Raw genomic sequence first — 15,412 nt, 5'->3', positions numbered from 1 at the left:
ACCTTAGATCAGACTCTTTCTCCCTTGCGAGCGCAGCCGGACGGCGCCCAGTCCAGGCGGTGCTGCTCTCATTCCCTGTGTTCTCCCGGCCCCGGGCCTCTGACGGTAAGAGCCGAGGGTTAGCGACTGGGGTGTATAAACTGCTTTGCTCTAAAATAACACTAGATGGTCACAACACAGACCTGAGTTAAAAATCTCAAGATGCCTGTTGAGCTCATGAAGAAATGGGTCAGAACACACAGCTGGCTCTGCGTGACAGCAGGGTGCCGGCGTCCCCCAGCTTCGTGGGCACAGGAGCTGGCCTGGGTCACTGCCGCCACTCACCTGGCTCCTTGGGCTACACCTGAAGCTACTGAGTTGTGGGAATTCAACTTTTTCGACTGCTCAAATGAGTGTTTACCAGTGAACTCAGACATCCAAATCAATTGGAATGTCCCTTCAAAAAAATAGATCAGTTGAATTTAGAGGGTTTTTTTTTTTTGACCTATATGTGTGTTTTAAGTGGGATGCTCAAGAGGGCAGCTGGATTTCGTTTCTGTTGTCTCGGAACCTGCGCGGCTCTGTTAGACTCTGGCCCCAAGACACTTTGTCTCACTGCTTTGCCCCTTCTTTTCAGGTGAGACAAAACGAGACGGGGTTGAGCAGGCTGTTGCCTGACCCGTGGGTTATCCCTGCAGGAGGAGAGCGACCCTGGCAGCAGGGCCGCCCGAGTCCATCTGAAAAGCCCTCAGAGCTCCAGGTAGCTTCTCAGCTGGGCCTTCCCTTCCCCCGTGAGAACAGCAAGGAGGCGTCTCCTTGGACTATGTGTGGTTCATGCACATCCCACTGGTGTATCTGTTGAGGACGCTGGAAATAGACATCTGGGAGTTGGAAGGTCAAGGGGGTGATTAGACATTTGAGACAGAAGAGCCTCTTCATCTTTCTCCCACGGACGCCACCCCTGTGGCCCTGAGCCCGCTCCCCTGCCTGTGCCGCTGGGAAGGGCTGTGATCAGCTGCTACATTAAGTGAGTACAGAGGGTGGGAAGGAACCTTGGGCTGAGTAGGGAGAAGGAAGGAGGGTTCTGAGGCGTTACCCGGGCCCTGACACCAAGGCATCCTGAACTGGGAAGGCACCGGGTCCCGCTAGCAACCTTCCCAAGTTCCGAGGCTTCTCCCTGATTGGTTTAAGCTGGGCCATCCGAGCGCAGCCGCCTCTGCTGCTGCTTTTAAAATGCCCCCGGCTGTTGCAACACTGCGGGGACAAGCAGGGACCATCCATGCTCCACCTGGGAGTCGTGCATGCTTGCTACTAAGCCTGCAAATGCCGCTCTGCCAGGAGAGGCTGGCTGCTACCTGACCTGCTCTCAGCTCAACATCTGAGAGCCCAATAAAAAACCCTGAATAACACTAACTGCTGTCATAAATAACATCAAAATTTCAGTAGGTCAAGAACCGGGGAGCTCATTTCCTGACCTGGGAAGGAGCTGATGTGGTGCTCAGGCAGCTGAAGGACCCAGGTGCCTTTCATGTTAGGAGCCACCCCAGGGCTCTCAGTCCCCGTCAGGCTGGGTGAGCAGGGTCGGGAAAAAGTGGGGAAGTCTCACTTGCTTAGCTGGGTTGGCCCCGAGGTGCCATGCGCCACCAAGTCATATTCCAGGGGTGAGAACCAACTGCACGGCCCTGCGTGGGAGCAGGGGGCGGCTGCAGTTGGGCAGTCACTTCTCAGAAACAGCCACCAGGTGGGCGGGAAGAGGGATCTCGGTGCACAGCCGGTGCTCTCTCACCTTTTGCTCCCCAGCTCTCCCCCCTACTTCCGCTACATCCCAGCAGGGGCAGACCTGCTAATTTTGGGAGCACTTCATACAATTTTCCTGCATCTCATCCGTAATGGTGGTATTAAGGATCTTCCGGAGGTGAGCATGTTAGATTTTAAGAGTTAAGTTTTAAAGCATTTCTCAGGCATTCAAGTTACCTGGCAAATCTCATCTTCTAGTCAAGTCCTCCAGAACTTAGAGCAATTCTTTCCTTCTTATGTTTGAACAAAGGGGTCCCTGGTGCTGTCCTGGTGATGTTCTCCTTTCCAGGCCGCTGCTCTTTGCATCACTTGGCGCAGCTCAGATCTGCAGAAGGTCTCGGTGGATGCTGCTCAAAGCTGTTGCCCAACTTTGATCCAGAGTCGTCCAAGCTGTTTGGACTGGGAAGACATTCCTGGGAATCAGACTCTATTAAGGGCAGGTAATTTGAAGCATTTGAAGGTCCATCAAAACTGCTGGGGCCCCATAGCTTCAAGAGAAGGAGCACACGTAGAACTTGTTCCCCTGAAAGCATGGCCCCGTCTGACACGCGGCAGCCCCCGCCGGCTCCTCCTGAGAACCGTTCTCGGTCACTTCCTCCTCTTCCTCGGCAGCGCTCCTCCCGACAGCTCCTGTGGCCGCGCGAGAGACAGACGTGCCGACCGGCAGCTCCGTGGGGAGGGCTCTGCTGGTCTTGTTTGTTTTACCTGGACCTCTGCAGAAGGACATGTAACACGTATTTATTGAATGGATTAATGAGAAGCAAGAAACTTAGAGTGTGATGAATACATTTGAGTCTTTTTAGCTTATACAGGTATTTTGTTTGACGGAAGATGGCGTTTCAGGACATTGCATAACATTTTCCAAGGATAAATGACCGGGTTTTTTTCAACTGTAAGAAGGTGTCTCATAGTGAAGAGACTTTCTTGGTGATGATGCTTAATATTAAATAACGAAGAGCAGGATATGGAGAGGGAGTAATTTATACCTGGATTGAGTTAGGCAACCGACAACCGTAAATCCTTGAACGTTTATTTTATGACTTTTGCCTTTTTTGCATTATTTTAATGGGGAAAAGGAAATGCAGAAAAGTGCTTATTTATTTGTTTATGGTTTTACCAGGAACTATAAAGCTCTCACCTCTGTAACCCCCACCCTGACCAACAGTAGCACGCCCCCACCGCCCCGAGGCCCCCTCCCCGCACCACTGCTGTGCCCCGACCTCTCCCCCCACTTCCTTCATCTCATGTGAGTTATTCTCTTGTTCTGCTTGGAGGCTTCACCACCTCTGGGGACCCTCTCAGTTCTCCTGCTGCAGGGAACACCGGCAACCTCCCGTGGTTCACAGAAAACACACATGGGTTTCTTGCATCGACGGAGGCTGAGGGTTGGCTCAGGCTATCTGCCTGTATCTCTTTGTTCCCGAATTCCAGGCAAAAGAACAGTTCCTTTGGGGACATGGAAGAGCAAGAGAACAGGCATTTGTCTACTTAACGATCTCCTTAATCCCTGATCATCTTTCTGATGACAAGATATTCGTACAAGACTGTCAACAGGTTCTAGAAGTTGTCTTTTGCCTGCCTGTCTGCCCTACCAATTAGAAATACATTTCTGGTGAGTGACAATAATTCCGGTTTTGAAAAGGATGGTGGATGGGAAGGAGACTAAATGTATTGTTTAAAGGCCTGTATCCTTCAAAAATGTGTTAGAGTTCACGGGAAGTTACAGAAGTAGCCAGAGAAGTCCTTCATCCCTGTTGCCCCTGGTGGTAGCATCTTGCGTGACTGTAGTTCAGTGTCAGAACCTGGAAACTGGTACAAGCCGTAGACCTCGCTCAGGTTTCGCCAGTTTTCCTTTGCCGACTCGTGTGTGATACTCAGCATCTTTGATGGGCCTGGCACTGCGCTCACTGGGGTGGGCTGGGCTGGTTATACACACAGCACCTCCAAACACTCCAAATGCTCTTGGGACGTTTGTTTTTGTTTTGTTTTTTATAATAAAGCCGGGGAGTTCTCAGTCCTGCCTTTAAGATTTCTCCAGTTGTCTTACGGAGTCAAGAAGTAAAATACTGTGATTGCAGTGATTATTAATGCCAGAATAAACACACTAGCGTGGGTGGGAGACGGGGGATGGCATCACGACGAATCACCTGGCCGACGTTCTCCTCCTGACGGGGGCAGCGGGCCGGCAAGGTTAACAGCTCCGGGAAGACAGACTCCTTGCCCTGAGTGGACACCTAAGGAAATTCTCTTGCTTAAATCACCTGCAGGCTGTGTGTTCAGGCTGAAGTAGCCACGTGTGGTGGAGCTGCCAACCAGGGTGTGAGCCGCGGTAATAACTGCTCATTTTATCCTCCTGAAGAGGAAATTCTTTACCCTGGCCAGAGCGTGCTTATGAAAAGCTGTGGGAAAGCGATACACGGTAGTGGCGGGTTTCTGAAACGCATCCCCTCTGCTGATTTCTGGAGCTTTGGTGCCCTCTGGTGGCAGAGCTGAGGAAGACAAGCACTAGGTCTCCGGCATGTCACACCACGTAGTAATGCTGTCTAATGTGTGCAATGTACAACACTGAAAAACATAAATAAAAATTATCCCAAAGAGTGTGCGCTTGTTGGCTCATTTAATCATGCCTCACATAAAAATTTTCCAAATCTGTGAGAGTGTTAAGAGAGAGCAATATCTAATCTCATGAACAAACGAGGCTCGAAATCCGGTGCTTTGGAAAAATAATTACAAATCTTTAAGAGTGGGACTAGTGGAAATAAATCAGTCTCTTCACATCTGTCTGCACATTGCCCATAAATATCCTCTTGCTGAAGCATAACAAGTAAATTTTTAAAAGTCACTGAAAATCAGATTAAAAATAAACCCAATAACTATGAAAAAATGATATTTTTGGGCAATCTGAACTACAAACTGGCCACAGTAGAGAGTGTGGGCCCCACAGTATTCAGTTTTCATTTATTACTTGCACCCTTACTCAGTCCTCGTGTTGGGGCTACCTCCTTTAAATAGCATAAAGCTGGATGTTTAAAATCCAATGTGATGATCCCTGTCTTTTATTTGGTGGTTATCATGATTATCAACTTATTTGGAGTTTTCTCTCCTTTCTGGACTCATGGACAATCTGTTTCTATGCTTATTTCTCTTCTCATTTTATTTTTGAATTGATTGAGCCTTTTGGTTTGTTTGTATTTCATCTTTAATTCATTAATTTAAAATTATGTAAACCTTGAAATGTTACCATGCATGTGTAACGCATTTTAAAGTTAATGATTCTTAAATTAATTCTTAAGAATGTAAAGTACAAAGAATATGCGTTTGTTTAATCTTGGAGAGCTTAGATTCTGTCTCTGGCTGTGTTCCCAGAACCTAGAAAAGTTCCAGGCAACACATTTGGACCATATGCACCTGCTCATATCTCCACGATGCTGCTGTCCATTATTTTAGCCTAAAAAATTTTAATAAGACAAATCTGACATCACCCTCCTCCTCATCCCTGTAAGCATCTATGTTGAGGTTTATTTATATATTTACCATTTTCCTGACTCACCATTACTTCTTGCTTTGCCCGGCTTTCTGAAGTCTATCTGTTAGGAGTTCCTTTGATGAAGAAATGGGGGTGGTCGTGCTTAGTTTTTGTTTATCAAAAAATATGTTGTTTAGTCCATGTTGTTGTAAAGTTTTGCTGGGTGATTGATTCCAGACTGTCTCTTTCTCTCAACTCTTTTTAAGAAACTTTATCAACATCTTGTATGATGAGAGATTAGTTGTTAATAAGCTTGTAATTAGATATTTATGTATTTATAATAGTCAGCTAAATTGTTCAGTATATTCCAGAAGTGAGTTTAAGTTGTTCTCAAACCAATAACATTTTTTGTTTCAAAGAAATACCAAATGCAGGGAGGCTCCCACCATCCTTTTTGAAGGCTGGGTGAGTTACTGCCAGGCACTCAGAGCAACAGCAAAAGAAAACAAGCATTTCTGGCTTATTTCCACTAGGTGGTGCTATTGAGCCCAAAACTCAACCTGCTGTATCTTTTAATGAAGAAATTTGACTAATTATGGAGGACGTTTATATTGTGTTACTTTCCCCTTCTACATTAATATTTAAAACAATTCATTTTGGAAGCAAGATAATCACAACTGTAACCTTAGGAAATCTGAAAACCCTGTGAACTTCTTGAGCCGGTAAAACATCTGATATTTTTAATGTAATTCAGATAAATGATCTTTTCATTTAAAAGTGTAGTTTTTTGGTCATTTTTACATATGTTGTGAGTTTTGATCATTGCTATTTTCCTTTGCAGGTGAAATAAAGTTTTCCTTTTCAGACTACTTAAAGAGTAGGGCCTACTTTTTTTCAATTTTTTTATTAGGCAAGAAAATATCTTGAGTGGCTTCGTTTGTGAGTAAAAACAGACCACCTGTGAATGCGTAGCTTCACCTGAATTGCCATGAGGCATTATAAGCAAAACAAAAATTCTAAAACATGGAAAGCACCTCTTTCCTTCCTGAATGAGGAGTACAGTGTGTAGGTACTGATTCTACGAGTGTGTGACTGCAGAATGGCAGGGAAACCCACAACTCAGTCTGGGTTTCTTTTCGGCAGATACACAGCTGGAAGAGAACTTAGGAATTACCTAATCCACGTCCATCACTGAACACGTACAGAACTGAGGATCCACATTTTATTTTTTAAACATCTTTTTATTGAGTTATAGTCATTTTACAATGTTGTGTCAAATTCCAGTGTAGAGCACAATTTTTCAGTTATACATGAACATGCATATATTCATTATCACCTTTTCTTTCCACTGTGAGCTACAAGATCTTGTATATATTTCCCTGTGCTATACAGTATAATCTTGTTTATTTATTCTACATATGCCTGTCAGTATCTACAAATTTTGAACTCCCAGTCTGTCCCTTCCCACCCCCCGCCCCTTGGCAACCACAAGTTTGTATTCTATGTCTATGAGTCTGTTTCTGTTTTGTATTTATGTTCTTTTTTTTTTTAGATTCCACATATGAGCAATCTCACATGGTATTTTTCTTTCTCTTTCTGGCTTGCTTCACTTAGAATGACATTCTCCAGGAACATCCATGTTGTTGCAAATGGCATTATGTTGTTGTTTTTATGGCTGAATAGTATTCCATTGTATAAATATACCACATCTTCTTTATCCAGTCCTCTGTTGATGGACATTTAGGCTGTCCCCATGTCTTGGCTATTGTAAATAGTACTGCTATGAACATTGGGGTGCAGGTGTCTTTTTGAAGTAGGGTTCCTTCTGGATACAAGCCCAGGAGTGGGATTGTTGTGTCACATGGAAAGTCTATTCCTAGTCTTTTGAGGAATCTCCATACTGTTTTCCACAGTGGCTGCACCAACCTTCATTCCCACCAGCAGTGTAGGAGGGTTCCCTTTCCTCCACAGCCTCTCCAGCAATTGTCATTTGTGGACTTTTGAATGATGGCCATTCTGACTGGTGTGAGGTGATACCTCATTGTAGTTTTGATTTGCATTTCTCTGATAATTAGTGATGTTGAGCATTTTTTCATGTGCCTATTGATCATTTGTATTTCTTCCTTGGAGAACTGCTTGTTTAGGTCTTCTGCCCATTTTTGGATTGGCTTGTTTGTTTTTTCTCTTATTAAGTCATGAGGATCCACATTTTAAAATGCACTTGAGAAAGAAAGGAAAGATGTTGAGGACAGTCTAACTGGTCTGCGGGTCTTTACAAAGCACTTGCTTACAGATGGTGCCCCAAATCAGGACCACATTATGAGTGAACAATCAGGGTCTTCGGTCAGTGTGTATGGACAATTATCTGTTGTCTTCAGTAAAAGCTGTATAGTTAAAAAGTGGCGCGAAGTGTTACTAGGACTGGAAGATACAGAAACACCCCGTCCCCTGAATCAGCACGCACAGTGAGAAGTGCAGCCCGGGAGTCAGGGAGGACTGAACAGAGGATCACAGAGCCTTCCTTTTCAGCTTGTGCAACCTCTGACACTCAGCTTATCCATAAAAGCAGTTAAAATTACCTACTTCCTGGAGAGTCAGTGCAGCCTAAACGAAATAACATGATGGGCTCTCAATAAAGAGTTATCCCTGTGCCCCATTAAGAAATAACTTTCAAAAATAGAAAAAAAAATCCCAGTTTAAGGAATAGATGAGCAGTGTCTGGGGTCTTGGGTCTATCCACCTGGGGGCTAAGTTGTGTTTTGACCCTTCCAATGATCTATTCAGGTGAATCTCTTGGTCCTGGATTTGCAAAGCTCATTTGACTGCCTCCCTGGACCCAGCCAAAGTCAAGCCGCTGGCAAGCGGCAGATTACGGAAATCCACAGTAAGATGTGGGCAACCACAGGCGACAAAAACACAGTATTTACAGAGGCTGTAAAACGGGGGCTGAAGCTTCCTTGACTGAACCTACAATAAAGCAATGCACACAATTACAGACCTTACTCCCATCAGTCCCGTGGATTTATACCCACGTGGGTATGTTACAGATTGTAGACTTCTGGGGTTCCAGGAGGGTTAGCTGTGAGCACTTGTGTACTTGAATGTTTTCTTTTCATTGCTCTAACCACCCAGCAGGTGTCACTCATGCTCTTCATTTAGTCCATGCTTTGTCGCACCTGCCTAGGCAGGACCCACTGAAGAGAAATCACCGTTAGATATTATGTCAAAGTGACATGTTTGTTGAACTGTAAAAATAACCAGCCTCCCCATCAGCCTGTCAGGGACTCGAGGCATCACTGTACTCAAGCAATGATGAATTTCTATTTTCTCATTTAATTAAAAAAAAATCTTCATCTCAGTTTCCAAAATGTGTAACTGGGAAATTAATAAGGAAACAGAAGACATGCAGGGGCTTTGAATTTGCATTTGTGGTAAAATAATCTGGAGTTTCACGAGAGGGGAGAAATCCCTCCTTGATGCTGCTGGAAGGTTACGACTTCACTCTATAGCCTAGAATACAAAAACAGTCTTGCGGTTTGTGGTGCAGAGTCGTGTCGGTGTGTGTGACATAACATGCTTTTTAATCATTCCTGCCACAGGAACAAGTGACCATCACACCCGGCCACTGGTGCTGGCTCCGGCTTGTTAGGTGGGGCAGATTCTATAAAATCAGATTATAAAGCAAGTGTCACTTACTAGAGTGACGCTTCCTTCAGCTTCTAAGAGTGAGGAAGTGCGTCTTCAGAAGAAAACATACTTACTACCCGCAAGGGTCCAAGTGCCTCCGATGCTTCTCGGACTGTCCCCGTGGTTTGCATGTACTGTCTCCTTTGACGGGGTGAGCTGTTCACCCTCAGAGCATGTCCAATAGAGGGAGCGACACTGCTTGTTGTCTTTCTCTGTCAGCAATCCTGATTTTTTTTTTTTTAATGGGGAAACGGATCATCTCTCTGCAAGCCTGTTTGTGACGCTTGTACTTCCAATTAGTTTGCTGACACAGCCGCACTGAGTGCTCTGCTTAGCTGGAGGCCCCTCCCGAGGGAGGGGGAGGGACCCTGAGGTGGGAGGCTTCCCGGGGGATCCAGCTTAACCTGCTTCCGCTCCTCGGGCATCCTTGTCTCCCGGCCATTTACAACCAGAAAAAAATTACCCAGTTTCGCTTCTACTTCTTCATAAAATTCTGGCTTCTGACATAATTTATGCAACTTTTTTAACTACAAAAAGCCAGTTTTAGGGTATATATAGTAATCCTATTCATCAGGGAAGACAGGAAACAATCAGAGACAAAGATGCCAAATTAATAAAGTTCAGGAAAGAAGAAACTAAGTTGGATACCAAGCAACGACCTATTCGACAGCTTTATGGAAAATACTGCAGTTTAATGATTAAATTTTGAAAATCTGATACGCAAAGAATTTTGCAATGGAACCGTAGGATCTAGAATAGATTTTTAAGACTCTTGAGCACTAGATGCTTCCCTGGTGGGCCCCAGTAATGCCCTAGATGTTCCGTCATTAATGCATCCAGTAGAATTCACAAGGACAATCCTCCTGTCCCTCCTTTACTCACACTTCATCCGCTCTAGAAGTGACCAAGTCCTCAGCCCTCTAACTTAAGGCCACATGGGAAAGTGAGCAGATGACAGCAAAGGAGGAGGCAAGAGACAGACTGTGGAAATGGTCACGATGGTCCCGCGACAAGACGCACACTGCAGGACCGGGCAGGAGGGAGAGACGCGAGCTCCCAGGAGGGGCCGTACTGATGCGCTGGGGCGTCCCGGGAACGCTGATCCGCGAGCTTCCCTGACAGCTGCTCCGCAGCAATAGCCCCGCGAAGAGTCAGAGCTGTCCTTACAGTACGGAGGGTCCAGGAAAACCACCCACTGCTGTTTGCAGGAACGTGACTATTCAAGGCCAGAGATGGGCACAGCGGAGGTGAATAAACCCTCTCCTTCCCCTGGGCCCACACCCCTACTTTTAAAGAGATGTCAGGTATTCAGTTGATGTCCTCGTGGCGTGAGACTTTAGGTCCCCAGAGTTTACCGTTTTTCAGCAACATTTTTGAAATGCAGTCATTTAGACTTCTCTTTTCTTTTGCATTTACATTCAAATGCTAGTGATCTGAAAGTTTTGCCATGAAATATGGGTTTTTAGTACATTGTATATCCATGTCAAATTTATATTCCATTTGAAATCCCGTGATGATCGTCCTTTAAAGAATTGAAAATTAATTTTTATATAGTAATAAGCCTTCTCCAAATGTTCTGCGAATACAGTTTATATTTTTTGTGACTGAGAGGGAAGGAAATTTGCTCAAAACAAGAACAGCAATCAGAACCGGGGTCTCTCCCAGGTTCAACGGCTTAACTTCCCTCGGCCACCTGTCAACCACTCATGACCGGGCTTGAAAGGGCATAGGTTGGTTTTTGGCCAGAAGCTGGGCTCCTCACCATCATCCCATTCCAGGCCACCGTCGCCTCATTTCGGGGGATTACAGGTATCCCTCGCTACCCGAAAACAGAGCATTCCTACAAAATCCTTCCTAAACCCAAATGGCACAAAGTGACAAAGCAATTCCTTTAGGACACATCTCGCCAATGGCTGCACAGAATCAATGGAGATAAAGCCCGGGTGTTCACAGCCACAGCTCAGAGCTCAGGAGCCCAGAGGGAGACGCTGAGTGTGGTCTGGGGAAGGGTGTGGGAGTGCTGGGCCGCCTTCCTCCCCAGCGTGGCCAGCCCACCTGGGCTCATCCTCGCGTTAGAGAGGTTTTGCTCTGACAGCTGGACTGATGCTTTGTTTCCCTCTTTTCCGTCATATGACTTACAGCGGCACACCTTCCCCTCTCTCAGAGGGACCCTTACAGTTCTGGTGCCTGTGCTTCCAGAGGTAACCTGAGCATCGTGGTCTGTTCATTGATCATCCTTAAAGCCCCAGCTGTCATAATTTGGGAGTCAAATCAACAGGTAACAGGGGGCTACTCATCTCTTCAAGTTCTGGACATATTTCTAAGGTATCAGTGCTACCACAGCCATCGTGATTCTTAAAGTATTCAAACATTATCTTCACAGCAGATACACAAAAAGACTCAAGGATACACATTCAGTAAAAATAGACAGAAGAAAAAAACCTATAGCCCTCTTTCCCTAGCCCTACAGGAGGAGGAGAAGAAATGAAAATGCACTACTGACTTTGTTATGTGAGTAAAGTTGCGTATGTGTTTCAGAACATGCCCTGCTGGGAAAGTCAAAGCCAGATTCCTGAATTTATCTTAGTATGTTTCTCACTACGTGTTTGGTGTACGTTTTAAGAAACTGACTTTTCTCACTACTGCTTTTTATTCTTGAGAAAAGGGAAATGATGCAGAATGAGATAGTGAGAAAAGTTAACGGAAACAACAGTAATGAGTCACGGTGCGAGTCTGGGTCTCACAGATTCCCATGTTTAGCAAAAGTGCCTGTTGAGGGAGATGAGAAGGGAAAAAACCCCAGCTGTTCTGAAAAAATATCACAGTGGCCAAGAAGAAAGTTCACATTTTAAAAAGCAAACTGAATGTCCACGTCACTGCACGCCGTCCCGTTTCCTTGAATTATGGCCGTGTGAAATTGATTTCTGTGTAGATTGGATTCACTGCCAGTTTCCTTTCCTACAAGGTCCCACAGTTCCTTTTCCTTTTTTTTTTTTAAAGAGCAAAAGGACCCCTCAGATGTTTTATAACTCGGAATGTCCATCCTACCACGAACCAGACTGATAACGGCCTTTGCTTTGCTGAACGGAGGCGGGCTTCTGAGAGTTCCCGCGTTCCTTTCCCACTTGCCCCCTTTCTGATAAGAGAGGCTGACCCTGCGTTGAAACAATGTCGCCCCCGTTTACACTGGCAGGTGGCGCTTCCTCCCTGGTGCGGGAACTCAGCCGCACCCTCCATTCACCAGGGTTCCCCACCACGAACCCCTGACAGGGCCACCTGGCTAACAAGGTTCTGCAGACGAGAGTGAAAATTCCCTTGTGCTGCAAAATGAAAGCAGGCTTTCTTCTTGGGAACCTGGGCCCTGACAAATAATTTCTTTTTTTCGTGGCTGATCGTCTCTCCTTCCTGCGTGTGGATCTTGTTAGGAAGGACATTTATTTTCTAATAAATATGGTAGCTGTCATGCTGAAAAGTAGAGTTTTGAAAAATTATCTTTCTCGTGTTAGTCACTTCGTAGCGATTACAAAGACGTACGAGCGAGGCTGCCCATCTGCGTGGGTCACGTCTACCACCGAGAAGGCGCACATCTAACCGCCGTTTTCCTGTCCACGTGTCACTGCTTTCTCCCAGTCTCACTAAGCAACTCAATTCTTTAAGAAGAGAGGAATGACTCCAGTTTTAGCTGTAGGTATATTATTGCTTGCAGGCCTGACCTCACATTGGCAGGGTCTAGGGTAAAAGTACAAAGGCAGGCCCACATACTTGGCTAAATATCTAGAAATTATCAATCAGGCTCATGGCGTGTTAAGTCAAATATGTCCCTATTCTCCTGTCCTAACAAATCTGCCTTCATTATAACTTGGACATGCAGGTTTGAATTGAAATGTCTTGGACCGTTGCCCCGTTCCAGGATGAAGGTAAATGGTGGGGGTTCCAGCTGGCCTCATACTGCTGACTGGGCGTTTCTCTTCCCGGCCTCAGGCATATGGGGGTGGAAACTTCACTCAGAGGCATTTCTAAACTCCATCTAGACCTTCCCCATCCAACAAACAGATGGCCTGTGGCCTCCCCCGGGGCCTAGGGGTGTAGATACCAATGGTGTATGGACTCTGTGGGCTAAAGGCCCAAACAGATCTTTGAAGCAGGCTTGGAGCCCCCGGGACAGGGGCTTTGGAACTGGTGTATCTGGAGCATCATCTTTAAGGGCGATGTGGGCTCAGCTGGAGGAGAAGGGAGGTGAGGGTAACGTCTCTCCTTAATCCTCATGACGCCACAGACAGGGAAACACGGGTCCAGGACAGACTACTGGTTACTCGAACCTTTGCTGTACAGATTTTATGAAATTCCATATTGAGAATAGTTGGTAACATAAAATAACAACCATAAGGTAAGCGTACTGCTTACATTTACTTTGAATCCAGGGATCTGCACGGGATAGACATAAGGAGCCACACACACAGTGCTGCAGAGGAGCGAGGTGTCCCGTCCTGAACAGGAACCCGTCTCCATGGCAGGCACAGCTTGGAGACCGCGGCACACACAGAGAACTTTCTGGATATTACCTCTTCATCCTCACTGCTCATTTAGCTGTTTGTTCCAGCGATTATCGGACATCTGCATTGTGCTGACATGGTGTGGGGTGTGGGTGATCCAAGTGTGACTGCCAACGCAGAGATAAATAAACCACAGATTCCACTCTCAAGGTGCTCAGTACTTACGCAGGTAAGGATGGTGGCCTGTGGAAAGCACTGACACAGACGTGTTTAAGAGACGTTGGTATCTGGAGCAATTTAACCTATTCCTGCAGGCAGGACAATGCGATGGTTGAGTGTATCCAAATCTTTGGGTGTGGAGAGCTTTTTGTTTAATTCCCATCTCTACCACTTGCTAGCTTATTAAGTTACTTAACCATAAGCCTTAATTGCTTCATGTGTGAAACGGACTGTGATGAGACATCATGTACGCACACACAGAGTCCTTACTATGTTACAAAGCCCTTGGCATGTATTACAACAACCTTAGCAGGTAGGTACTGTCAATAGCCTCATTTTACAGAGGAAGTCGCTGAAGCATGGAGAGGTTACTTCAGGAACCAAAGGGTACGCAGCTAGTAAATAATGGAGCCATGATGACAACCCAGGTAGCTGACTCGTCTGCGCTTCTAATCACGATCCTACTCTTCCTTCACAGGAAAAGTGCATTTCCTGACGCGCGGTAAGAGCTAAGCACATATTCTAATTAGTGTTACTGACCAAGACAAAGGGGAGGCAAGAGAGGGTTTCCATCAGAAGTACGGATGAGCTGGTCTTGCAGGAGGCTGGGTAGACGGAGCAACTTCAGACAGAGCAACAAGCCAGAAGAAGGAACAAGCGGTACTGAGAGGCCGCTGGGACCTGGGAGAGTGGAAGCGAGCAGTGGGCAGTGGGCGCTGAACGCTGAAGGGCCATGTGACCACACTAAGGACCCATTTACTTCTAAAAATCAGGGTAGTGGTTGCAGCCCACAAATCAGGCTTCCCCCAGCAGGAAGACAGAAAGACTTGGGCTAAAGCAGAGCTGGCTCCCCTCTGACCCTGTGGCTGTCATGAAAGTGTGCCATAGTTTTTGTTGCCTGAGTATTATCTCCCTAATGCAGGGCTTCTTTTTATTGAAATCCTCAAATTCAGATGGTGTCCTGAGGATGAACTTCCATGTTTACGGCTGTTTGGATTTTTATCCTTTCCCAAACTGGAGTAGATTAAAATAAATGCCATGTAATGCTTCCAGTGAACTTGCTCTAAGTGCACAATAATGCATTTATCGATATGACATCTTCTCAAATATTTTTGAGGGTATTCTAAGTGCAAGTCAGTGTGCTAAGCATTGTGGAGGCAAAAAGGCACAAAAAGCTGTAAGTTAACTAACCATTTCACGCAGTTACACAGTTTTTTATAATTCAAATGGGTCCTGTGTACTCTATTTTATCCTTCGCTCAGATTCTTTCTTGTAATAATCTTGTAAAATAATTTTCCAGTCTTTCCAACTATCTATTACTTCCTCCATCTCCCACGTCTAATGTAAAGCTAAGTTGTTTATTTAACAATTAAGAGTGGATTCAGTGGATTAGTATAACAGCGTAAGGCTGGTCCAACTATTTCCCTAAGGGAATGTAGCATAATATGAACATTTTGGCAGAGTCAGTGCAGTGCTACTGTTTTTAAAGACCATGTTTTGACTTTTGGAAGACTGTATTTCAGAAATCTTGGTATATCGCAGAATGATTTTTAAAAAGATTCCTCTTGTTAGATTTCTCACTGAAATCGATCTAATTAAAAGTCCATGTGCTTCAAATATTAAAACTCCAATACATAGGTACACTGTGCATTTAGTCACATGTGTGACTGCGGTAGTTTTGGGGTGGAAAACTGGTGTAGTGATTTTGACTAAATTGTCCTAAACAATTGGATTGGACTTCTTTAGGAAGTCCATTATTCTTTAACTGGAT

The sequence above is a fragment of the Camelus dromedarius genome, chromosome 22, assembly GCF_036321535.1.
Source record: "Camelus dromedarius isolate mCamDro1 chromosome 22, mCamDro1.pat, whole genome shotgun sequence".
Taxonomy (NCBI): domain Eukaryota; kingdom Metazoa; phylum Chordata; class Mammalia; order Artiodactyla; family Camelidae; genus Camelus; species Camelus dromedarius.
Note: the sequence above shows the minus strand (reverse complement) of the source record.